General features: G+C 45.6%; 1 protein-coding gene and 1 long non-coding RNA gene across 8 annotated transcripts in view; one reads left to right on the top strand and one right to left on the bottom strand.

Annotated features, from left to right (window-relative positions):
* The first annotated feature begins 7,069 nt into the window (after window positions 1-7,069).
* Window positions 7,070-26,895, top strand: part of KAT6B (lysine acetyltransferase 6B) — a 196,106-nt gene continuing 176,280 nt past the window's right edge. For 3 of the 6 annotated variants that reach the window (XM_019935995.3, XM_019935994.3, XM_019935992.3), the window contains exon 1: window positions 21,260-21,399. The gene's annotated coding sequence lies outside the window, so the exon portion shown is untranslated. Of the gene's footprint in view, window positions 7,187-20,214; window positions 20,294-21,088; window positions 21,400-26,895 lie in introns of those variants that run through there. The other 3 variants (XM_033842427.2, XM_033842425.2, XM_019935993.3) reach the window with 3 other exon arrangements.
* Window positions 12,390-21,408, bottom strand: LOC141276671 (uncharacterized). 2 transcript variants are annotated; one of them, XR_012326586.1, is made up of 4 exons: window positions 21,279-21,408; window positions 15,212-15,297; window positions 15,033-15,096; window positions 12,390-12,631 (listed from the first exon to the last, which is right to left on the bottom strand). It is a non-coding gene; the product is annotated as an uncharacterized lncRNA (long non-coding RNA). The 2 variants fall into 2 exon arrangements; XR_012326585.1 differs by having other exon boundaries at window positions 15,212-15,293; window positions 21,279-21,323.

Raw genomic sequence — 26,895 nt, 5'->3', positions numbered from 1 at the left:
AAGCCTGGGATGGGGCCCAGGAATCTGAATTTTTGATATGCAGTTCAGGTGATTTTGATGCAGAATCCTTTTAAACTCCTTGGTAGTGCTTAGCCACCCTTCCAGGTGTCTGGAGACTTTGAAATGAACCCACTTTTTGCTAGCTGACGACTTAGCCTCACTCTGCCTCCGGTTCCTCTTTGCAAAAGTCCCTTCCTGGAAGAATTCTTCCATGAATGGTGAGTCCAATGGATGAAGACTTGGCCCGGGCCTGGCATGTGGCAGGGCTCAGTAAATGATGGATGTTCATTAACCCTGAAGGTCTCAAGTTCTGGGGTGAGCTGGCTCTGCCTCCCTCCTAGACTCATCTCTGCCCATGCTCCCCATCTTGGGCAAGTCACTTAACCCCTCAGAGCCTTAATTTCATCATCTGTAAACTGGTATTAATAATCCCTACTTTACGGGGCTGTTGGAAAAATTAGAAATGGCATATAAAATGCCCAGGACAGTGCCCAGAATGTGGTAGGCAAACTGAGCAATTGTGTTTTTAATTCTGGAGAAGCTGAAACTTGAAATTCAGAAGCTCTTCTCACTAGGCAGCCACAGATCCTGGGCAGTCCTGGGGCATCTCCTATTTCCCCTCCCAGTGCCTAGAACAATCCTGGACATACAGGCCTTCAGTAAAGTTTGATCAGTTCATGTTTCTTTCCAGTGTAATAGACAATTCTTACATTTTGTCAGCACCTCCAAAGAAGCCACAAAACTGGACAACTATTTTTATTATTTTATTTAATAGGTGTTTGTACAGAGCTTACAATATGTAAGGCCCTGTTCTAAGTGCTTTATGTTAATTAACTCATTGCATCTTCATAATAACCCCATGAGGTAGATATTATTATTATTCCCATTGTCTAAATGGGGAAACTAAGCTAAAGGACAGCCCTATACGGAGTGAATTAAACCCTCCACGTGTGTTGCTTTCAGAATAGTGGAATGAGACACCTGGAAAGAAGGTGCTACAGCCTTCTCAAAGCTTTCTGTCTCTGATTGAGTGGCTTAATATGAGAGGAAAATAACCTTTTGAATTGAAAATCATATTCTTCAACAATATTAGTTGTAAAAATTTTTTATATTTTATTTATTTTTGGCTGCATTGAGTCTTTGTTGCCGTGCACAGGTTTTCTCTAGTTGTGTCAAGTGGGGGCTGTTCTTTGTTGCGGTGCATGGGCTTCTCATTGAGGTGGCTTCTCTTGTTGTGGAGCATGGGCTCTAGGCATGCAGGCTTCAGAAGTTGCGGTGCGTGGGCTCAGTAGTTGTGGCTTGCGGGCTCTAGAGCACAGGCTCGGTAGTTGTGGCCCACGGGCTTAGTTGCTCCACAGCATGTGGGATCTTCCTGGACCAGGGCTCCAACCTGTGTCCCCCGCATTGGCAGGTGGATTCTTAACCACTGCACCACCAGGGAAGTCCCAAAAATTCTTATATTTTAAAACCCATCCTACCACATCATAACAATTGAGGTGGCTACTGTAAAAACTAACAAATAAATTGCAAACAACATGAGAAGCATTGGTGAGAATGTGGAGAAATTGGAACCCTTGTGTTGCACTGTTGGTGAGAATGGTGTAGTCGCTATGGAAAACAGTATGGCAGTTCCTCAAAAAATTAAAAAATAGAATTACCATTTGATCCAGCAATTCCACTTCTGGGGACTTAAAGAAATAGTTGTATATCCATATTCATAGCAGCATTATCACTATAGCCAAAAAATAGAAGCAACTCAAGAAAATATAATATATCCCTACAATGGAATGTTAATTCATCCTTTAAAAGGAGGGAAATTCTGACACAGGCTACAAGATGGATGAACCTTGAGGACAGTATGCTAAGTGAAGTAAACCAGACACAAAAAGACAAATACAACATTGTAAATCAGCTATACTTCAATAAAAAATTAAATTAAAAAATTTTAAAAAGACAAATACTGTATAATTCCACTTATATGAGGTAACTTCATAATCAAATTTATCAAGATGGAAAATAGAATGGTGGTTGCCAGGACCTGGGGAGCAGGGTGAAATAGGAAGGTATTATTTAATAGGTATAGAGTTTCAATCTTGCAAGATATGAATGTAATTAATGCCACAGAACAGTACACTCAAAAGTGGTTAGGATGGTAAATTTTGTTATATGTATTTTACCACAATAATAATAATAATAAATTTTTAAAAGAGAAAATAAACTACTTATATGATGGTAGAAGAATGGACCGTAGGCACCAGGAGACAATGCCTTGTCCATTCTATTCATTATCGTGTGTACTCAAACAGCGCCTGGGCTTGTTATAACTACTTAGATAGTGGATGAATAAATGAACATTAGAAAACAAATCCTCCTGCTAACTCCTGTAGCCCATTAGGGAACCCTACAAGATATGGAAAGTAGTGTTGGGAGGAATGGAGAGGAAAAAGTGGAGTCAAGTTCAAGGCCAGTTATTCCAGCCACACTTGAGCCAGGGAAGAGCCGGCTAAAAGGCCCTTGCTGAGGTTGGGAGGTTTCCCTGACTGGGAAGCAGATAGAAGCTGGCGCTCAAGAAACTGATCTCTGTCTGCGTCTGTTGGCCCCACCAGCCTCCCAGGGGCTCTCAAGAGGGACTGAGATGTTACCCAGGACTCCTCTCTCACTTCCCCACTCCTCAACAGTCACCATGACTTTTCCGTGAGGCCTCCATCGCACCTCTAACTGATCCTTCCTTTCTACCTTACTGCTACTGGCCTGTAGCAAAGTGGTTTCTAGTCTGTCTCCTCACCTCTAATCCTTCTCTGCTCCAACCCAAATTATACAAAGTAATCTTTCTAAAATCAGTTTTCATACTTTAACAAAATCAATAATGAGCCTCATTCTCTACCTACTAAAATCTAACTTTAGATATTTAGAGGACTCCATGGAACTCCATCCTTTCCCAACTGACAAGCAGGTGGTGCTTCCTCTTACCCTACCTATCCTAGGATTTGGGGTGTTTTTTTTTCTTTTACTTTTTATTATGGAATATTCTAACATATGCAAAAGTAGAGAGTACAAAGGATCCCCTGTAGACCCATCCCGTAGCTTCAGCGTTTGTCAACATATGGTCAGTCTTGCTGCATCTGTACCCCAACGACTCCCTGACCCCAGACACTACCATTTTTTTGATTCATGGGCTTTTTAATTCTTTGTTTTCTTCCCTGATTTTCAAATAATATTTCTTATAAAAATGTCAAACATCACAAATGTACAGAACAAAGAATGTGAAAGCCTCCCATAATCCCACATTCCTCAGATAATAATCATTGTTCATAGTTTAGTGTAGGTGTTTTTCAGATTTTTTTTGCTGTAAATATATTAACATATAAACTAGTTAATATTTTTCACAATATTAATAACCATATTTAATCTGGTTTGCAGATTGTTTTTCCATTTTAATAATATATCTTGGACAGGTTCCATATTAGATCATGTAGATCTGAGGCAGGAGACAGATGGGCCCCCAGGACAAATGGTTTGAGTTCGTTCCTTGTGGACAGATACTCCAAGACTGGAATAACAGGACAATTAAGAGAGGCGGCTGGGCCCTGCCCAGATAGAAGATAAGAGACCACATATTCCTCATTCTCAAAGTCAGAAGACCTCTCCGACTACACATGTGCAGAAAGGCTCCTTGGAGGTCAAAAGGGAAGTGATTCCAGCTAATGCTCACTTACCCATAGGCCTCTTTGGTAGAATCCATCTTGGCTAAGAGATGCACGCGCACACATGGGAAAATCCTGAGCTATACCAAATACCGACTTTGAACCAGGCAAATCAAAATGACTGACCAAAGGAAACCCAGAAGAAATGCCCCATAAAAGTGATTCAGACTGCCACTAGGGGGCGACACTGTCTCTCTGAGCCCATCCGTGTGTCTATCCACACGTATTGTACTCTTTTTTTCTCTTAATAAATACTTTACTTGTTTCACTACTGTGGGAATTCTTTTTCAGCAAAGCCATAGGGCCAGGGCCTTGTCACTGACCACTGGTCTAGTGGCTAGGATTTGGTGCTCTCACCACTGCGACCCGACCTCTATCACTGGCCGGGAACTGAAACCCTGCTTCAAGCTGCTGCAGGCTGAGGCCACCCGAGATCAGATCCACCTTGTTCTTTTTAACAGCCAGATTGTATTATACTATATGCTGTGCCATATTCTATCAGGTTGGCCAAAAAAGTTTGTTTCTGTAACATCTTAGGGAAAAACCCAAATGAAATTTTTGGCCAACCCAATATTTAACCAGCCCCTATAGATGGACAGTTGAGAGAGCAGTTTCCATCTTTTCATCGTTACAAAAAGGTTACAGTGAACATGCTTTTACATGTTTCTGCACTTGTGTAAGTATTTCTATAGGAAAGAGTCCCAGAAGTGGAATTGCTTGGTCCTCAGATGAAGGCATCTTAAGTTTAAACAGATGCTGTAAAATGTATGAAAAGTGTATAACAGTACTTATTTTGCCATATTCTTGCATATAATTAATCTTTCTCATCTTTGCCAAGCTAATAAATTTAAACAATTTCATTTTGATTTAAATTTTTAAAATTCTGAGTTTAAGCCTCTTTCCTTCTATTAACCAAGTATCAAAATTCCTGGGAGGGGGGGCTTCCCTGGTGGCGCAGTGGTTGAGAGTCCGCCTGCCGATGTGGGGGACATGGGTTCGTGCCCCGGTCCGGGAGGATCCCACATGCCGTGGAGCAGCTGGGCCCGTGAGCTGTGGCCGCTGGGCCTGCACATCCGGAGCCTGTGCTCCTCAGCGGGAGAGGCCACAACAGTGAGAGGCCCGCGTACAGCAAAAAAAAAAAAGTCCTGGGAGGGGGTGGATGGAGAAGGCGCGTTACTGGCAGAGGAAAAAGGGGGAGAGAGAGCCTGAGCCTGGAGAGGTGGGCAGGTTCTAGATGGCAGGTGTGTTGAGCTTCAGGTTGATATAGCTGGACTATACTACAAGTTAGAAGGTTCGAACCAAAGAGTGACGAGGTCCAGTTCTCTGCATTCAGACTTGGTGTCCTTGAGTAGAGCCTGAAAGCCCACAGCCTGCCTCTGCCTTTATTTCTGGGAGGAGACTTTCTCCAGAAAAGCCTGACTTCAGACCACCAACTCCTTCCCCTCAGCCTTCCCCCTTCAAATGCACCAGGGCTCAAGCAGGGTTTCAGCCAGAGATGGACTTTGGGCTCATCTTAAGATTGAGACACTTAAATCATTAGTAGAAGACACTTTTGTAAAACTGTAATACCTGAATTTCTATATTTCTCAATGTGTAAAATAATTAATAGCAACCAAAACTATTTTTTGCATAGGACCTGAATTCAGAAAATTCAGTGTGTAGCCACTAAATTCATCCACTTTGTCAACCAACATTTCCCAGACGTTTCCTGAGTGGTACCAGGTATTGTTGCTAGATCCAGAGATACAAAGGAGAATAAGAGAGATTTGGAACAACTTCTATTTCAAAATAAACTGTCAATATCCAATATTATAAACAGATACAAAAAATAGAACTGACAAAAAGAGAATGAGTCAGCAAGAGAGACTCCCTGATCTGTGTTCAAAGGGATAAACACTAAATGCAAAAAAAAAAAAAATTTTTACCATGTTTAAAGATTACCAAAAGGAGATAGTGCAAGAATACAGAAAATAATGTTTTAGACAGTCAGCTGCAAGTGAATATGAACTATAATGAAAAAAAACTTGTTTCAAAATGCAACTCATCTGATAACTTGGTTGTAATATACAAGAATCATGAGCAATTAAAAATATTTTTATCAAAAATGTATAACCTGAATCTAATCTTAGAGAAGCATCAGACAAACCCAAACTGAAGGAAATTCTACAAAACAACTGGCCGGTAATCTTTGAAAACATCAAGATCATAAAGACTAGGTTGATTAAAGATGTTAAAAATAAATAAATAAATAAATAAAAAGAAAAAGAAAAATAGTTTACAGTAAAAAAAAAAAGACTAGGTTGAGGAACTCTTCCAGATTAAAAGAAATTAAGAAGACAAAACAACTAAATGCAACCAAGAATGGATCCTTGTCTGGGAAAGAAAGAGCTATTGAGGGCTTTATTGGGGCAATTAGTAAAATTTGAATATGAACTCCAGATTAGATAACAGTAATTTAACAATGTTAAATTTTCTGAATTTAATAACTGTACTGTGATTATTTAAAAGGATGTCTTTACTGTTAGCAGCAAAGATGAAAATATTTAGGGGTAAAAGTCTACTATTTGCTCTCAAATAGTTCATTAAAAAGATAATAATAGTATATATTGTATAGATAGTGATAAAGCAAATGTAGCAATAATAAGAACAACTGGTGAAAATAGATGAGAAGCGTTGGGAGTTCACGGAATTGTTTTTGCAACTTTTCTGTAAATTTGACTTTTTTTCAAAATAAGAAGTGAAAAATAAAAAAGCCTTGGGAATTGCCTGGCTGTCCAGTGGTTAGGGCTCCGGGGATTAAGATTCTGCAAGCCACGCAGAGTGGCCAAAACAATAAATAAAAATTAAAAAGCCTTTAAGATATGTAAAGATATAAAGAAATGTCTCTGTCTTTAGAGAGACATCTCTGAAGATGTCTCTGGTATGGGAGGGTTATTGTTTAGACTGGGTCCATCATGCTTTCTGGGAAGAAGGGGCTAACCATTCGAGTAAAGCAGAATTGGATGCCCTAACACAGCCCTCTGATGTCCCTTGTTCATGGAGTGCAGCTGTTAGAAAAGAAACGATACCAATGGCTGAGCTCCAAAATGAAATCAGCTTTGGGGACAAGGTTTATCTTTGTACCTCTGCCCAATTTTGCCCCTGAACAGCAAGCAGTATGTGAGACCCTGGCAGCAATTCCTAACCTGGCCCACCTCTGCCAAAGGCTGAAAGTTGTCTGTACTCTCTTCCTTTTCCTTTTTTTTAAACTTGCATTTTCTTGTTCCTTCCCCGTGAGGCCAGGAATGCTCTGAAGTTTCCATAGATTGGAGTTAATCATTTGCATAACACAATCTGGGCCACCCTGTTCTTTTCTGGTGGAAAGGAACTTTGCTTTTCCTTGTAGGTCCCTGAGAAGATAAGTTGTGGGTCTTCTGAAGCTGCCCCAGGCCCTGCGGATGGAGATTTGCCCACCAGCTCGCTCAGCAGGGAGCCAGAGCACAGTGAGTCCCCCGCGGGCTGGGAGAGTCTGTCCTGCTTGGGGCTAGACTGGGTGGGACTGGGCCAGGTGGGAGGCTGTGGGTGGACTTGTCAACTCTCAGTGTGACCTTGAACGTTGAGGCTACTCCTCTGAGGCTGGGATAATATTTTGAAAATTCACTACATTTTCATTACAAGTTGACCATGACTGTTTCATGGAAGAAGCTGATAGGTCAGGAGAATATTTTTCCCTTGTGTACTATGCAGATTTACCTAGGAGGCATGGGTTCTTGGCACTCACTCACTAAGTGGAACTACAGTCACTAACCAGGTATCTTTTGGGTGCCTGCCAGAGGTTCAAGTGGTCAGGGTCCCTGCCCTTAAGGAGCTCAGAAAGAGGGAGAAGCGTCAATGTGTTAGGACAATACACTGTGTCATAGCAGAGAAAGAGCAATTACCTAGAACCTTGACAATATGTTTTTTTATTTTAAAGCTGAATGGCAAAAGCCACAAAAAAATTAAAAGATAAGTGATAAACTAAAGGAAAAGGATTTGCATATGTGTCAACTGAAGAGCTAAATGAATGCAAAAAAAAAAAAAAAAAGGCCTATTACTCAATAGAAACTGAGGCCAAAGCAGACAATTCAATGAAAAGGAAACACAAATGGCTGTTAAACATATGAAAAGGTGTTCAACCTCACTCATAATAAGAGAAATGCAAATTGAAATTTCTACAGGATACCACTTTCACCTTGGCCAAAAACGAAGGTTGATAATGTTGTTGTGGAGAGCCGCAGAAACAGGCCCTCTGATATTTCTGTCAGAGTGTGCACTGGAACAACCTCTGTGGGGCAAGTTGGCCATAGCTGCAAATTTTTAAATGCACATCTTTGACCCAACAATTCCAATGTTAGGCACTTATCTTGCAGACGCGTGTATCTTGCGAAATGTTACACTGTTAAGTGAAAAAAGCAAGGTACAGAACCGTGCATTATCATATGCTATTGTTACCAAGTCCAAGCTCACTCTGCTCCCCTCACGACAGGCCAATAAATTGGAGACGAGGTGTGGAGGCAAGGAATACGACTTTATTTGGAAAGCCGGCAGACCGAGAAGATGGCAGACTAGTGTCTCTGAAAAACCATCTTATTGGGGTTTGGATGCCAGTTTCTTTCATAGCACAGAGAAGGGGAGGAGATGAGGAAGTAAAGTAAAAAGGTCATAAGTTTTGCAAATATCACCTGGAATGGGCAGCCTTGGGGAGGGGATGTGTTAATTTCTTCTTTCTGTAGCCATCCACAGGTGGAACAGGGTCCGGATATTTCCCTGAACAAAGGCACTTTGGTTTAACATTCAGGCAGAGGGGCAGGGTTCCCCAAGGCAGGCCATTATGTATAGACAGTATCCTTTTAGTGAACAAAAGAAGCTGAAAGCAAAGGTTAAAGTAAAAGAAACAGGTCCAACATGTAATCGGATTTGGCTCTTCCCTGTTATACTATCAATCGAGTTTATATCTAAAACCACGTGGCTGTACCATAACTTTCTTAACTTTTCCCCTAATGCTGGGTGCGGTGTTTCCATGTTTTTATGATTATAGGTAATGCTGGATAGACATCTTTTGTGCATGAATCTTTGCCTACATTTCAGATTATTTCTTTAGGACAGTCCAGATTACTGCCTCAAAGAGAATTTATGATAACAACCACTACAGCTACCATCCCTGTTTGTTAAGCAGCCTGTATTTTTTCCTTTCATCCTCACAACAGCCCTGTGAGGTAGGGAGAAGCATCCCATTTTTCTCATCCTTGAGGAAAGGGGCTTAAAGGAGGCCAAGTGACTTGTCCTGGGGTACACAACTGGAATGGTGAGGATCAGGACTCACATCTGCTTGACTCCCACGCCCCAGCTTTAGAGTCCGCTCAACTGCGTGGGGCATTTTTAAGGCTCTTGATAAACGTTGTCAAATTACTTTCCAGAAACTTCGCATCAGTTTACGGTCCCAGAGAGAGTGCTAAGCTTGCCACACCCAGGCCAATGTGGGGGGATTCCATATTTTCATTTTGCTAATTCAGAAGGGAAGAAAAATAGGGTCTCACATGTCTTTTTTTTTAATATAAATTTATTTATTTGTTTATTTTTGGCTGCATTGGGTCTTTGTTGCTGTGCGCGGGCTTTCTCTAGTTGTGGCGAGCGGGGGCTACTCTTCATTGCAGTGCGCGGGGCTTCTCACTGCGGTGGCTTCTCTTGTTGCGGAGCACAGGCTCTAGGCGCACGGGCTTCAGTAGTTGTGGTGCACGGGCTCAGCTGCTCCGCGGCATGTGGGATCTTCCCGGACCAGGGATCAAACCCGTGTCCCCTGCATTGGCAGGCGGATTCTTAACCACTGAGCCACTCAGGGAAGCCCCTCACATGTCTTCAATAACTAGTAGTTCTGAACATTTTTCATAGGTTTATTAGCTATTTGTACTTTTCCTCTTTTTTTAACTGTTCATGTTGGACTATGTATTATTTAAAATATATCAAACTTTCTTTAAAATGTATCATGTCAATTCTTATCTAGTCTCAGTCAAAACACTGGCTCATGTGGGCAAAAGTGGCAGCCGAGGCAAGGTGGTGGGTTGTTCCAGCTCCTGTGTCCTTGGCTTTACACGGGAGGTCCAAATCCAGGAGGTTTATGGGACCTCCGTGGGAGAAATCGGGCACATTCAGATTGAGAAAGGTGGCAGCAAGGAGTTGGATGTGATGCTTAAAAAAACCCACACTACAATGTCCCAGCTACGTATTTATTGCTTTCTGCTAGAGCAATAAATGTCTGGGGTCATCCTCACTGAAATGGATCTTTCCTTCTGCATGATGGCTGATGTCAGGCTGGTGATGACGCTCTGGCTGGCACCCCCCAGAGGCAGGCACATTTTCAGCACAGACAGAGCTCCTCCAGGTGGGAACCTGCCAGTTTCCAGAACCTTCTGCCTGATTTCCTTTCTTCCTTCTGTGCAGGCCACTGGGGTCATGTCCAGCCGGAGGAAAAATGCTGGGCGCGGGCTCCCCGATGGCGGAGGCACAGAGGTCACGCCAGGCCCAGGTCCTGCCGGGCTGGCCCTTCCCGGGGAGGTGGTGGCGCAGGGCGTGGGGCTCCCCGAGGCAGCCCAGCGGGGAAGGGAGGCCGAGGCACCGGGCACAGGGAGGGCTCCTATCAGCGCCTGCTGCTCGCTGCAAGTTTGGTGCGCCTGACAGCGGCCCTTCAGCAGGGTGAATTCTTTCAGAAAGGGACTCATTCACACGCTGCCAAGACATCCGCGGCCTAGTCTTGAATTCACACAAAAAATTAAAAACGGAACAGCAGCCGGGCTAATTTAGCAACTTGCAGAGATGCCCCTGATGCTCCTTCGCGCCGAGAAGGGGCCTTCCGCCTCTGGGAGGTCTCACTGGAGTTATTTTGAGTCCTGCGACTCTGGGCCTGCCGGTGACAGCTGAGTGACTTAGCTGGCACCGTGGGACGCTGAATGACAAAGGCACAGAACATCGCCCGGTGGCTGGCAAGTGAGGCCGCGGCGGGCGCGACTTTGCGCCCAGGAGCCTCCGCCCCAGCACCCGTCTGCGGAAGCTTCGTGTCCTCGCTCGCGGCGTCGCTCCTTCCTCCTCTCTCTAAAAAAACTTGTCGGAATTAAATGAGAGGCTTTGGCACGCCGAAAAGTGGTTGTTCCGGAGTCCTCACGGCCTGGAAGTGGTCGGGCCTCTGGCCTCCCTGAGGCCTGGCCTGGGCGGTTCTTCTTTGTCACTGCCAGCAGCACCTTCTCTTTCTCCATTCCGTCGAGTGCCAGGACTCTTTGCTTCTGCCTCAGAGGCCGCTTTGCCTTCCGAGCCTCCTGCCTTCGCGCCTTCCCTTCCTTGGTGGAGCCAGCCTCCTCTCTGGCCAAGAGCCTCCGGCGTCGGTGCCTGGGTGAGGTCATGGGTGCCGCAGTGTAGCTTCTGGTTTGCGGGAGGGCGCCATGTGGGCAGTGTGAGGAGGGCAGGTTGCTCAGTACCTGCCTGGACTCCTGAACAGCCCCGCGGGACCACCCTCATGGGGCAGTGGCTGTAGCCCTGGGCTTTGAGTTCAGACCTCACTGACAGGCATGGAAAGGGAATTCTGACCTCCTGCCAACCACTCAATACCTCAGGGCCACAGTTTCCTTGTCTGTAAAATGGGGGATAATAGCAGTATTTAAAAAGGATTTTTGTGAGGGTCAAATGAGCCAATTCAGGGAAATCACTTAGCCCTGTAAGTACTCCATAAGTGGTAGCTATTATTAATAATATTGTTAGGCCAAGCACTCAAAAGCCATGCTCAGCCAACATGCTCCCGCAGTCCACTTCAACATCCCTTATTCCCCCACTGTTTATCCTAAGAGGTTTTGAGTAGAGCCACAGAATTACACAACACCATGCCCAACGATTGAGTCCCCTACTCCTTTAATTGACAGGAACAAAATGCACTTCTCCTAGCCACCTTGCAAATCAGCTCCTAGGTCGTTTGTCATTTCTTAGAGCTCCAAGAGTAGGCCGAGAAGCTGCAAAAAGGGCACTGAATGGACTGGGGCAGAATTTCTTTCCCTTAAGAAGCAGACATTTTTCCATTTTTGAGTTTCAACAAACTCAACTTACAGTGGTGACAAAGTTAATTATTTGGAAGCCAAAAAGCTAATCACTAAGGTGATTCCAACTTACTTCTACTGTGTTCAGAAACACAGTAGATTCTAGCCTGAGAATGACACTACCGCCCCAGGCTTTCACAGATTATTTGGTTTGTTTTTTTTTTTTTTTTTTGCAGTACGCGGGCCTCTCACTGTTGTGGCCTCTCGCGTTGCGGAGCACAGGTTCCGGACGCGCAGGCTCAGCGGCCATGGCTCATAGGCCCAGCCGTTCTGCGGCATGTGGGATCTTCCCGGACCAGGGCACGAACCTGTGTCCCCTGCATCGGCAGGCGGACTCTCAACCACTGCGCCACCAGGGAAGCCCCACAGCTTTTATTTAATGAAGAAACTGATCCACTTTTTAATTCTCTTCATCTCACCAACAGTTTTACTAAAGCATTCTGGGGGAAGTCCAACATAATGTGATATATCTGATATACCACGGCCAATGGGCAGTCAGCTGGGGTGCTTGGAGAAAAGGATAATTAGGAGGGAAGTGCTTTTACCTCAAGGACACAGTTACTGAGATTTTAAAAAGGTATTTGTAAAGTACTGCATTTAGGGAATATATTAATTTAGGTTCTCCAACTCTACTACCTGCTGTAGTAGACAAACTTCAACACACATCTCTTCGGCTTAACACAACAAAATTTATTTCTCCTGTTACACATTCAAACCAATTGTGGGATTGGGGGAATCTGCTCCATTCATTCACTCAGGGGTCCAGGCTGATAATGGCTCTGCCGAATTGTACAATGGCGTCTCATCTGTAAACACATGGCTTCTGAGATGCTTCTGCAGAGAAAGAGAGAATGGAGAACAACCACCCTGGTTCTTAACTTCCTTGACCCAGAAGTAGTACATACCACTTCTGCTAATAGTCCATTGGCTGAAAGTAGCCACATGATCTAACCTAACTGAAAAGAAGGCTATGAAAATAGGGGAGGATAGGTAATACTTGGTGAACACTAATCTCTCTGCCATAGGTTGAGATACTACAAACTACAAATAAATTGAACTTGGAGTTGTTATTTTAGGTCATCAGTTGTGATTCAGGAAACAAAACAGGAGCCATTATAGACTATTTACTAAAGGTTATCATTCGATGTGTGGCATTGCAATGGAAAGAAAATGGAAGATATCAGTCCCAACCAGTAGATATGCCAAGTCACATCAGCCGCTGAAGTGAGCCACATGGAGCAGAATAATAGGTCACAAACTCCAGAAGTGGGTAGCTAAAACAGTTGTGGGAGTAGAGAGAGTGGTTTCAAGTATCTCTCTCTCTCTCTCTCTCTCTCTCTATATATATATATATTATGTGTGTGTGTGTGTGTGTGTGTGTGTGTGTGTGTGTATACACACACACACACACACACACACATAGCAGAGAAAAACCAAATGTAAAATATAATAAATGTAGTATATAATAAATAAAACACACCCACTGATCAAATGCTGAAACGTTAAATGTTTAAAGACACTCCCCAACAAATACATAGCTTAGAAAAAGTGGTTTTAGATTAGGTAACAGGAAGTACAATTTTACAGTGGTTACGGAATGTATTCATCCAACCATCATATATTTAATGAATGCCTATGATGTATATCACACTATACAAGAAATATTTAAACTTATGAGGTTTACAGTCTAATTTATGAATTTTATAAGAGGTTTTAGATAAGCAGATAACAGATCCTTAACCTTTTTACTCAACATAATTTTTTTTTTTTAGTTGCGGCATGTGGGCTTCTTAGTTGTGGCATGCAAACTCTTAGTTGCGGCATGCATGTGGGATCTAGTTTCCCGACCAGGGATCAAACCCGGGTTGCCTGCATTGGGAGCGCAGAGTCTTACCCACTGGACCACCAGGGAAGTTCCATCAACATCATTTATTAATACCATGTGCAACGCAATTTGGGGAATATAAAGATAAACCCAATCCCAACTCTGAAGGAGTTTCTGGCCAAGGTTGTTATGATCAAGCTCAACCATGGTCTCCCACAAGCAGTCTTGTTACTAATACCGGGAAAGATATGGAGCTGGTTAAATGGCTCACCAGGCTGATCCTCTTGGCCGTCTTTGGGATGTTTTTAACTTGCTAACTTGAATGATTGGATGTGGACTGAATTGAGGACCTTATAGATGAAAAGGCTAATTCAGGCCCTCTGTCTGCAGTTCTGTTAAAAAATTGGAGTATTTCCAGACATGGAATGATTATCATACATGCAACCTGTCTGAGAAGTCTCAATATTCTAGTAAGTCCTAGTAAGTTGCTTTTTACTACTTCAGTTTCCCTAGCTGAAAATTTTACTGCAAACTTCAGTCACAACAGAAATATTGACTGAGGTAAAAAATTAGAATACACACCAACAGATTATATTTCAGTGTAAGGACCTACAACTAATTCTCCCCCTTTCCCCTCTTCTTTTTCTTTTTTTATTTTAAAGATTTATTTATTATTGGCTGTGTCGGGTCTTAGTTGCAGCATGCGGGCTCTTCCTTGTGGTGCGTGGGTTTCTCTCTAGTTGTAGAGTGCAAGCTCCAGGATGCATGGGCTTTGTAGTTTGCAGCACGCGAGCTCTAGCTGAGGTGTGCTAGTTGCGGCCCACGGGCTTAGTTGCCCTGCGGCGTAGTGGGATCTTAGTTCCTTGACCAGGGATCGAACCCTCCTCGCCTGCATTGTAAGGCAGATTTTTTGCCACTGGACCACCAGGGAAGTCCCCCTCTTTTTCTTTATTATCCACACTTTCTATGACAGATATGTATAAAAATGTTATAATTTTAAAATGCGGTAGGAAATAAAGAAAGGTATTCAGCAGTTTCACTCTTTCATCAATTGTTTAGACACTTTACATACAAGAATGATGACCTTTTGGGAATCACAGGGTAAGCCAATAATAAATTACAGAGAGCAGAGATTTGTAATTTACTGTTTAAATATGTTGTAGGATTTGGGGCCTGGCCAAGACTTTAGAGATGATGTAAAATAACTCTCTTGATTTAATCTATTCATTAACAAATATTTATTAAGCATCTGCTATGTACCAGGTATTGTACTAGGCTCTGAGGACAAAACTGTCCATACGGGGCTTACTGTCTCATTGAAAACCTGACTTTTAAGACATTGCCACTCTGTGATTTGTCCAAGGACACATATTAGTTGGTGGCAGAGATGGATAAAAATCTGGTACCTACTTTTATTTTGGTGCTCTCTTCCATATTCCTTTGCCACTGCCCTTCTGAGCTATATATTTTCTTTCTGTATTAAAGATAGAATAAGAGAAAACCATCTTCAATTAATTGAGCACACTGAGTTGGGCATATTGGAGAAAATTGTTAATGATTAGATTGAACATGATCTATATACTTCTTACCCCTGGAAAAGTGTAAAATAGTCCAGTGATTCCTAAATGCATTCTGGTCGGGTAGCCAGACTCAGAGGTAAAGTTTCACTCTCTGCCTTGAAATGGAAAAAAAAAAAAAGAGGAAGAGAGAAAATGTACATGTTGATGTAGAGTTATTCACTTTCATTTCATGGGCGGGACTATCCCTTACTCAGAGAGTTCTTTCTTTTATGGAATGATGCAGATAGTGGATGGCAATTAGTTCTTTTAAAAGATGTCCTTAAAAATAAATAAATAAAATAAAAGATGTCCTTATTATCAAAATTAAAAGTTGGCAACTTTGTCATTTTCCCCAATTTCAAAATCCAAAGGACTGGGAATCATTAAATTAAATATTGGGGTAGTTCAGTTTTTCTTTGGTATAGCCTAGTGCTAAAAACCGCGTCTTTATTAAGACTCCCTTAAGTCTCAAAACAATATCAAAAACATCCCTGAGAACTCTGTTCTCTCAGCAACATTTAGCTAATTTTATGATCTTTTACCACCCTCCTGTCTTCTTCAGAATTTCTCACTTGATGCTGAGGCATCCTCCTGGTAAATATAAACCAGTGGTTCTGTACTGTGATTGCACAAAGTGCTTAAAAAAGAATACTGATAATCAGGCCCCACCCCCAAATATTCTTAAGTGCCCTGAGGTGGGACTTGGTGCTAGACAGATTCAAAAGTTCCTCAGGGCTGCCCTGGTGGCGCAGTGGTTGAGAGTCCGCCTGCCGATGCAGGGGACGCGGGTTCGTGCCCCGGTCCGGGAGGATCCCACATGCTGCGGAGCAGCTGGGCCCTTGAGCCATGGCCGCTGAGCTTGCGCATCCGGAGCCTGTGCTCCACAACGGGAGAGGCCACAACAGTGAGAGGCCCACGTACAGCCAAAAACAAACAAAAGTTCCTCAGGTGATTCTAATGTGCAGCCAGGGATGGGGAACCACAGGTGTGGATGGTGTTTATTAAGTAGCTTCTATGTGTCAGGCTCTAGGGCAGTTGTACAGATGAACAAACCGGGCTAAGCAGTAGAAAAAAGCTCATTAGGAAAACAGACTGGCAAAATGTGACAACAGAGTGTAATAAGTGCTTTCTTTTATTCCGTAATTCAACAAATAATAACAGAGCACTTAACAAGTGCCAGAGCTGGAGTAAAGTTTTGCTTCAAGTCCTGTGGGCTACTGGCAGAGACCAGGGAAACTTAACAAAGAGCCTGCAGCCAAGCAGGGATTTGGAGGAATCTTTTTCCAAGGTCTTCGTCAGATAAGCTAAAGAGGGCGAGCAGGGCTGCAGAGGGAACAGCGTGTGCTGGGCCTGGAGGAGTGTGTGGGGCTTGGAGAAGCCGGAGATGAGATAATGGTTGGGTGCAGATGTGCATAGCCTTAGAGGTAGACTGAGGAGTGTAGACTTGGTCCAGAATGCATATAAAAGACACTAAAGGTTTTTTTAGCTGGAACAAATGGGGTAAGAGTGCAAAATACTGCTATTTAAAACAATGCATGCTTCTCATACACATTTATAGCTTGGATTTGCTAGCTTACTTAAACGAATGGTTTGACTGATCATCCCCCACCCCCTTTGCCCTTGACTGACAAAACCGCACTGTGACCTTGTTAGGATACAGTTTCCAGTCGTGTGGCAGGTGGAAGGACAGTATAGACCAATGGTTTTTAAGTGACTAATTGAATGTGAATAGAATTCATCATGGGCTGTGGCCTGGACAAATCAGTTCAGGGTCCCTGCTTGCTGCCTCCCTTACCCAATTTCTTTCAGAAGGACTTGTTAGTGAGTCTATGGATGTGATCCCTCTTATCAGAGTATTTGTCTGACTTGCTTCAGAGCAGGTAAGCAAACCCAAAAGATCAAACCCTCCAGGTTCCCTTCAGCTCCTGAAGCTACTCTGCATTCTTTTTTATCCTTCCTCAGGACTCAGGGACAAATAGGTCAGACCATGGAATCATCTCAGTACTAGGGACTATAACCTTCTGGCTAAGAAGCTCACAAAAGAAACATTCCTTTGCAGTTGGGAAAGAAGGGCATTCAGCCTAAGCCAGTGGTTATGGTCATAAGCTTCAAGCCAAGTCATGGGCTAAAAATGTAGATTTGGGAGCCTCACTATAGACCTACTGAATCAGAATCTGGGGTTAGGCCAAGGAACCTGTGTTTTAAGCACTCATTCCCAGATTATTTTGATGCCACTGATCTGTGGACCACACTGAGCAGTTCTGGTTGGTGCCCATTGGCAACTATTTTGGGGGAGGGAGGAGGACTGGTCAGATGGGCCCCTGGATTCGCAATCCTTCAGTACAGTCAGCTTTTAAATTTTGCACTATGCTTGGTTTTCAATTCAAGTTATTTCTAGGTTAACTTCTTAATTGAGCTGTTTAGCTCAGCCAAGGATTTGAGATACCACAGATAAAGAGAGAGGTTTAGGAGGAAGCATTAAGTATCTCCAGCTGTGTCTCTGTTATCCTTTCCAGCCCCACTTATCTGAAGAGCCAGGATTTCTCAAAGGACAAGTAACCTTGGAGGGAAGTATCATTGGGAAAGCAACACAGTACCTTTCCTTGCCATGCCCATTAGAGAACTATGTTTGTTAAGAAAAGAACCTCAAAAGACACATCAAGATGTTGTATAAAGATACTTCCCTCTTCTGTGTTTGCCAGCTCCTGGGATTACAGGAGCACAAGTTTAGACAAATAAGACCCATTTCTATCTAAGGTATCTGTTCAGGTCTTGATGCACTGGAAATCCATGTGGCTAACTCATTAGTGATAACAAGTGTTAGATGCTCATAAATCTTCCACAATTCATTGGCTGAAGACATCTTAAATGTGGACTTATGGGTTTTATTGTCTTTGGTTGCTTCTTTAGCATACTCTGAGTGTACAGATTTGGGGTTTTGAAACTTGTTTTTAATTAAGACATGGTTTATTTTTATTGCTTGAGATAAAATGCAGGCTGGGAGACTCAAATCTAAGTTACAAAATAAAGTGCATCTGGGCAGACCATAGGAAAAAAGATAGAACATAAAGGCTGAAGTGTGTGCCAGGATTCTCAAGTTTACTTAGTAATTTCTTGGGGAATAAAAATCCCAGCACCTGCATTATTAAAAAAAAGCACACCTTATAAATGTCCTTCTCTTTGAAATACCTAAATGAACTAGACTGAATTATAAACTAATGGCTTGTAAAAATTCACCTTGAGTCAGCTACTGAAGATACTAAATAAAAGAGGTAGAGACTCTGAGGAAACCCAACCTGCTGCTTGTTTGTTTTATCAGTAATGTAACTCAAAAGTAGCCAAGCCAATGGCGGATGGTGGAGCTTTCCCTGTGTTTTGTTTCCCTGAGCTGAGCCCGTGAATGCCAAGATTTAATCTAAAGAGGTTTGTGTTTTAAAAACTAACAACCAAGTAATAAAACACCTATAAAAGGGATTTATAATGGAACCAGTGACAGTTTTGAGTGTAGTATTACAACTCTTCTGCTCCCCCTCTCCCTTTTTCTATCCTTTCATGCAACTCTGTGCCCTTTGTCTTAGCTCCTTTCTCACCTTGCTGCCAGGAAGCATATCAGTAGGGGCAGCTCACACTCCAGAGAAGCAGACCATCTTTAAAAAGTGAAGTGTGTGCTGAGCTCTGCATTTGATGACTGCGCTGTGCTGCTTGTTTTGTTTGAGATAAGTTGCTCTAACAAAGTACCTACCTAGTGTGTACAGTGGTTTCTAATGGGAAGTTGAAGATGCTGCTGTTGCAGTGTCAGTGCCATGAGGATGCTAGAGTCAACCAGGGGACTCCTCTCCCTGGGACCATGTGTCACCCTGCCAGGGCCCAAGATAGCCCTGGGACAGACTTAAGTCAACAGGTGGCTTTCCACCTAGGCCACCATGCCTGAAACTTGGTTCTTTTACAAAGCCATAGTTCTCCTCCCCCTCACCAAGAAATGGCGCCTCGGAAGGGAAACTTCGTACTCAAACTCTGTAGGAGCCATTTCTCGAGCCTACTTTTTCTATTTTCAGAGGTTTCCCCTGCCAGCATCCCACCCATCTCCGGGAAGAACGAGGGACTCTCTCTTCACAGTCTGGAGGGCGATGGGAGGCATGTGGGCAGCGTAAGAGTGGCCTCGCCTGGGCGGCCAGAGGAGTCCCCAGCCTCCCTCTTGTGGGCCTCAGGAACTCGGGGGGCCCAGGGGAAGCCTGGAAAACCGAACTTCGCCATCAGCCTTCCTTCGAGCGCTGGCTAGAGGAGAGGGGGAAGGGCCCCCCCAGCCGTCTCCCCCCGCCCCCCAGCCCCTCTGCCATCCGGCTACACCGCCCAAGAAAGCACTGAGAACGCAGCTTAGAGCTCTCCAGCTCCTCGCAGGCCGGGAGAGGGCATCTTGAGGGGCAGCTTCCCCCTCTAGCCCGCGTGTGACATCCCCACTCCCACCCAAGGATGCCGCCGCCGTGCCCTGTCCGCAGTCGCTGAATGTCACTGCTCCCTCTTCCTCCTGATCAGGGTAGACACAGCTCCTGAGGCATCCCCCCACCCCAAAACTGCCGCGATTGCCCGAGGGTACAAGGCCCGGGCGGACGACGAAGTTTGGGGCCCACAGCGGCGGGAGGGGGGGGCGCGTTGGCGAGGACCGCACCTCTTAGTCCCAGCCCTGGCGGGCACACTCCCCGCCCAAAACGGCCCAGGCGTCCCCATCCTCCCGCGGACACCGGCATCCCCGCCCTCCCCCGAGGGCGGCAAGCGGAGCCCCCCAGGGCGGAGGCAGGTACCCCCGGGGCGGGGACTGGGGCGGGCGGGGTCCAGGCTGCGCCCCCGGCCGGGCCGGGCGGGCTAGCTGGCGGCGCGGGGGGAGCGGGGCTGGGCGGCGCTGCCTCGGGCTCTGTGCGCTGCAGCCCGGAGCCGAGGAGGAGGAGGAGGCGGAGGAGGAGAAGGAGGCGGCGGCGGTGGGTCCCGGGCGGGGGGAGCGCGGCGCTGCGGACCCGGGCGGCTGGCAAAGGACGAGGCGGAGGCTGAGGAAGGCAGCGGGGAGACCCGGGCTGCAGCAACAAAGGGCAGCAAGCGATTGGCCGGGCTGCAGGCGAGGTTAGCCGGGGACCGGGGTGGCTAGAGGCAGCGGCGAACGGTGCACGTGCTTGCAGACACTGGCGAGTGTGCAGCCGGGGGGGTGCACGCCCGGCGGGTAAAGGCTTGCTCCCCCTCGGCATGGGATGGCGAGGAGGGTGCAGCTACATCGTACTGCCCGCACCCGGCCTGAGGCTTGCAGGATAGGGGTGCGTGGGGGGAAAGGATGCGAGCCAGGGGGCGGGCGAGTAGTCGCCCGGGACGGGACGGGAGAGGGTGGAGGAGGGGGCGGGATGGAACGCTCCAGGAGGCGCGCCCGTCCGCGCGCTCCACCGCAGGAGCTGGCGACTGAGAACCTCGAATTTTAACTTCGCGTGCCCGCCCGCGCGCGCCCGCCCGCGCCCACCCCTAAATCCTGCGGCCGCCGCCAGCGATCAGCTCTCACACAAACTTTAGCTGCGGGCTAGGGGCTTTGGGGTTGTGGGGGAGGGGAGAGGGACTAGGCCCTCTGATTGGCGTTGTCTGCAGCCAATAAGGCCAAGCGCCTCTCCTGCGAGTAGACCCAATCCATTTCTAGAGGTAGAAGGGGCGGGTAGGTGGAAGTAGAGGTGGCGCGGTGTCTGGGAGAGAGAAAAAGGGCTGGACCAATAGGTGCCCAGAAGAGGCGGGCCCAGAGGTCTGTTGATTGGTACTAGCAGTGGACCCTCCCCCGGGGTGGTACCGGAGGGGGGGTATGATGGGTCGAGGGGTGTGGCTATGCGGAGACGAGATGACCGGCAGGATCCTACCCCAATGGGCTGCAGAGTGGTTACTGTGTGGGTGACGGACAGACCCTTAGGCCAACGGGTGGCCCTAAGTGTCTGCGGTCTAGCCCAATGGGGCAGCGCCGGGGCGGGGCCGCAGCTCGGGTTTAATGAGACTCCATTGGGCTGTAATCAGTGTCATGTCGGATTCATGTCAACGACAACAACAGGGGGACACAAAATGGCGGCGGCTTAGCTCCTACCCCTGGCGGCGGCGGCAGCGGTGGCGGAGGCGACGGCACCTCCTCCAGGCGGCAGCCGCGGCTTCTTTCTCAGGCAGCGGCAGCGCCCCCAGCAGGTGCGGTGACGGTGGCGCGCGGCCAGGTCTGTCACCCACCCCGCGCGTTCCCAGGGGGAGGAGACTGGGCGGGAGGGGAGCGGGCGGGGGGGATATCGGGGGCTTGTGACGCCCCTCCCACAGGCCTCTGCGCCAGGGTCACTGCGGGGCCGCTCGGGGTCAGGCTGCCCCTGAGCGTGACGGTAGGGGGCGGGGGAAAGGGGAGGAGGGACAGGCCCCGCCCCTCATCGAGGCCTCCAGGGCAAGGGGCGGGGCTCGAGGATGGAGGAGGCGGGGCGATATGGGGTGGGGGCGGGGCTCGGGTGGTCGGAAGGCGGGGGTTTGGAGGGGTTTTCTGAGTGGGAGAGACCTAGTAGGAACGGTGGGGGGCCAGTAAGTGTCTGGGAAGTACACGCCCAGTGAGGGGGTGGGTGGGAGGGGAAAGTGGAGGTGTGCAGGCAGGTGCAGAGGGGAGAGAGGGGAGAGTGGGAAGAGTGCAAAATTGAAGATGTGGAAGGGGAACCGAGGGGCAGGTGAAATGGTGCAGAAGGGTGAGATTACAGTTATCTGGGGGCAGAGTAAGAATGGATTTGGGTGTGGTAGATGTGGAGTAGTGTTGAGAAAGCGATGCAAAGTAGATATTGGATTGGAGAAAGTATTGGGGAAACTGAGAAACATGTACAGTTACTGTGCTGGGAAGGAGGTATGTGGGTGAATTGGCATGTTGGAATAGGAAGGTTTGCTAGCTTTGGGGAATAGGAAGCATTAAAAAAAAACATGCAGGGATGGGACGGATATTCTTGGGAGTCTCTGAAAGGTAAGACAGCACAGCAGACTTAAATGTGAAGTGAGGCTACTTAGAACTTAGATATACGCAAAATATATCTAGCAGAAAATCTCATGGGGTCAGGGGATTAGAAAGGGTGACAGGTGTGAAGAAAGATGGGTGGGGCTGGGTGAATGTGATTTAGACTGCACCCAGAGTGAGGATGGGGCAGCAGAGAAAGGTGTTAGTTTGGGATATAGGGTTGTTTGATAGGCTGGATTTCTTGGGTGTAACTTGAGCTGGGGTCAGGAAAGGGGGAACAGGGTGTCTGTCTCAGAAGGAGGCTCCCTGTGTACTACCTCGGGAAAGGGCATTGTGTAGTTTTGAATTTGTAAGTACTTTGGTCTGAGGTGAGTGCAGGGAGTGGTGTGAGACAAGGGGCAAAGGCAGAGGAGGGGTTAGATTACAAACGTGGAAAATAGGAAAAGAGAACCAATGAAACAAGTTGGGGGTGGAGGTGCCCAGAAATTCAAGGTAAAGAGAAAGAGTATATGAAGACTCTTCCATGTAGGGACAGGAGGTGGGAGTAGATAATGGGAATGTTGGGATAGTTATGTGGTACTCCAAAAAAGGTATGTGTTTGTTGGCTTGTTTGTTTTGTATGACTATGAGTAAAGTACATTCTTCCTGTCTGTGTACCCTAGATTTTCTGGGATAGACCTGAAGTAAAACACTCCATTCTTTTTTTTTTTAATCAATTTATTTATGTATGTATTTATCTTTGACTGCATCGGGTATTCCTTGCTGCACGCCGTCTTTTGTTAGTTGCTTGGAGTGGGGGCTGCTCTTTGTTGTGGTGCGCGGGCTTCTCATCATGGTGACTTCTCTTGTTGTGGAGCACGGGCTCTAGGCGCGCGGGCTTCAGTAATTGTGGCACGCAGGCCCATTAGTTGTGGCTCAAAGTCCTGGAGCGCAGGCTCAGTAGTTGTGGCGCACGGGCTTAGGTGCTCCGCGGCATGTGGGATCTTCCTGGACCAGGGCTTGAACCCGTGTCCCCTGCATTGGCAGGCGGATTCTTAACCACTGTGCCACCAAGGAAGCCCTCCATTACGTATTTATTTTTTTGTGGTATGCGGGCCTCTCACTGTTGTGGCCTCTCCCGTTGCAGAGCACAGGCTCCGGACGCACAGGCTCAGCGGCCATGGCTCACGGGCCTAGCCGCTCCGCGGCATGTGGGATCTTCCCAGACCGGGGCACGAACCTGTGTCCCCTGCATTGGCAGGTGGGCTCTCAACCACTGCGCCACCAGGGAAGCCCCATTTTTTTTTTATTCATAAATTCTTCACACATTTATCAAAATGAATGGGGGCAGGTTTTTTTTTTTCATGTTTTTAAGAAGGAAAGCATAATGCATGTTTCAGTAAAGGTTAAGATTCTTACCTGAGAACTTATACTTAGGGTTGAAGGTTGAGAAGGTGAAGCGATGATTAAAGAAAAAAAGCAGAAGAAAAGATAGAGGCAGAGGAAGGTTTTAACATTAAAGGAGGAACTTAGGGGAATGACTGGCTGGTGGTAATGACACGGTCCGTTGAAATTTTGCCTACCAGCCAAACCCAGGCCTCTGAGTAGAGTGGATGTTATGTCATTGCCGTTACACCAAATGTTTGTCTCTGCACTGCTTGTCAGATGTAAGGCATAACAGGAATGAAAGGTAAAATAGGGTGAGTATTGGAAGGTAGTTGAGAAAGTTCCATAAATAATGTTAATGTACTTCTGAAACTTTTATGGACTTTCGAATACCAGTTAAAAGACTTAGCCAACCGATATGGCTTTACTAAATGCCAGGGTTCCTCACAGGTGACTTTTCAGTCTCTTAGATAGTTCTCGACACAATAGTTTCAGTTTTCGTGCATACCGTGTATACGGATGCCTGTAGTTTTATCAAGCGAGAGAAAAGGAATTGTTTTATGAAAGCAGAGATGTGTGAGCTGTAGTGATCCATCTTTGCTTATAGAACAGTAAATGACTAGTGGATGGGAGAAGTGTGAGGAAGGGATATTTCTTCCCTGTAATGCTTTAATTTGCATTTACAAAGCACCTTTAAGCACCTTGTTTTAGGACTCCCACAATCTTCCACAATTTTTGTATCATCCATTCCACTCTTGCTGGATATTTGTGAACTAAGCTGCTGTGAGTGTTCCCGTATCCGTCATCTGGTGTGCACGTGCACAGTGTCTCTGAGGTGTACACCTAGGAATGGAACTGCTGGTTCACAGGCAGCGTGACTGTTTATGCTGGTTTATGCCCATTGTCCCGGTGTAATTAGTAGTATAGCACCTTTAATTCTCAGCAGTGTCTGGATTTGGATGATGAGCTGTATGGTTGCCCTAGTCACGGGCTATGCTTGTCTTCAACTTTACTAGGTACCAGTCAGACTGTTTTCCAAAGTGTCGTACCACGTTATACTCCCTCCAGTATATTATCTCATATATATATATATATATATATATATATATATATATATATATATATATATATATATATATATATACGATCCCTGGCTTCTCGTCCTCCTCAACTTAGTTTTTTCAATTTAGGCAATCTGGTAAACTTTGCATTTACTTGATTAGTAAGGAGGTTGAATAGCTTTTCATATATTTATCAGCTACCTGGATTTCCTCCTTTGTAAAGTTCCTGTTTAAGTCGGCCCTCACCCCCACCCGCCTTTTTGTAAATTGGTCCTTGTGTCTTTCATTGCTAGAAGTTCTTTATTTACTCTGGATACAAATTCTTTGTCCTGTGTGTGTGTTGCAAATGCCTTCCATTCTCTGGCTTGCCTTTTCACTCTCTTTTTTTTTTTTTTTTTGCGGTACGCGGGCCTCTCACTGTTGTGGCCTCTCCCTGTTGTGGAGCACAGGCTGCGGACACACAGGCTCAGCGGCCATGGCTCACGGGCCCAGCCGCTCCGTGGCATGTGGGATCCTCCCGGACCGGGGCACGAACCCGTGTCCCCTGCATCGGCAGGCGGACTCTCAACCACTGCGCCACCAGGGAAGCCCTGGTGTCTTTTAATGAACAGAACTTATTAATTTTAATGGAGTCAAATTTACTGGTCTTTTTTTTATGGTTAGTGTTTTTTTTTTTTTTTCGTTACGCCGGCCTCTCACTGTTGTGGCCTCTCCCGTTGCGGAGCACAGGCTCCGGACGCGCAGGGTCAGCGGCCATGGCTCACAGGCCCAGCTGCTCCGCGGCATGTGGGATCTTCCCGTACCGTGGCACGAACCCGTGTCCCCTGTATCGGGAGGCGGACTCTCAACCACTGCGCCACCCAGGGAAGCCCTGGTTAGTGTTTTTTGTGTCTTGTTTTAAGACTCTTTTCCTACCCTCAGGTTAAGTAGATATTCTATCAGTATTCTAAAAGCTTTACTGACCTTAAAAGATGTATGATTATGAGTCAAATACACTCTTTTGACCCCATCCTCGCCATTACAAATCTGTTTTTGCTTTTCTTCACTTTCTTCTGTTCTCTGTCTTGAATTTTTACTTGTCTGCAACTATAACTAAGAGCCAGGTGCTGACTTTCCCTGTCTCATAGGAGAAAATGGTCATATAGACGGAAGTTCAGCCAGGTTAGATTTTACAGGTCTCCAGCTGACTGTATTGCCCTTTTTCCTTTTATGAGCTAACATTTTATTGTGTTCCTGCTATGTGTCTGCCACCATCCTTGGTTCTTTCATATTTGTTATCTCAATTATTCCTCTTTACAGTTCTGCAAAACTGTACATTTTTCTCATTTTTACAAGCGGGAAGACAGACTTAGATTGATTCAGTAACATGTCCAATATCCCACAGTTTAGGTAGCTGACAAGGTGGGGACTTGATTCCTGAGCTCTCTAGATCCATCCCATCATAGCACATCACCTTGTTAACACAAGCCTGTTTGATAAGATCCAAAACCGATGAGAATAACTTTCTTTTAATGTAATATGTGCTACTTTAAGCACTCATAGAGATAATTATTGTGAAACCGGATAAAACTGTTGACCTCTCTGTGTATGTTAAAATAGGTAGAGTAGTGCGTGGACCTTAAGAGGTCCTTGGATGGGCAGTAGAGGTTCTGTAAGCCCTTGAAATTGTATGCAAATGTCTGTATGTACATGTGTTCCTTTTAAAAAATAGATCTGTAATTTTCTTGAGATTCTCAGAGGGCAACCCTAATGTGTTTTAAGGCTTCACTGGATATCCTGTTTGAAGACATCTGTGATAAAGTTAATGCAGAATTCTGAAATGATGTGTATTTTCAAAATAATCTTTAAAAAATTCAGATGTCAGATTTTTTTCTTAATATGTCATTCTCAGTCTTTGTCATTAAAACCCAGCTAAAGCTCATCTGAGAGTTGGAAGAAAACTAGGATTGAATAGCAATTTTTAAATGCCAAAAAAGATATTCTAAATTTAGTTGATTATTTCTTAAGTGAAAGTGCTTAGTTATAATATCATCATTACTAATCAGTGTACCCTGGCTCCAAAGGCCTGATGACTTCACATGACTTTTCATCTTGTCTCTAAAATCCTCTGTTTTACAAGGGATCAAATTTCCTGTGAGGTTCCTAACAGTGTGATTAAAGTTTAGAGACTGAAACTGTTGAGCACTTAAATGCAGGGATGACTATGCAAACGTAATTCATGGGCTTCACCAGGAGATTTGGGACATGTCTCTACTAATTTATGATGATGATATTGAAATTAATCTTTGCTAGGGATTATGGAAGCCATA

Source organism: Tursiops truncatus, chromosome 16 (assembly GCF_011762595.2).
Source record: "Tursiops truncatus isolate mTurTru1 chromosome 16, mTurTru1.mat.Y, whole genome shotgun sequence".
Taxonomy (NCBI): domain Eukaryota; kingdom Metazoa; phylum Chordata; class Mammalia; order Artiodactyla; family Delphinidae; genus Tursiops; species Tursiops truncatus.
The sequence above is the reverse complement of the archived record's forward strand: the minus strand, read 5'-3'. Positions and strand labels throughout refer to the sequence as shown.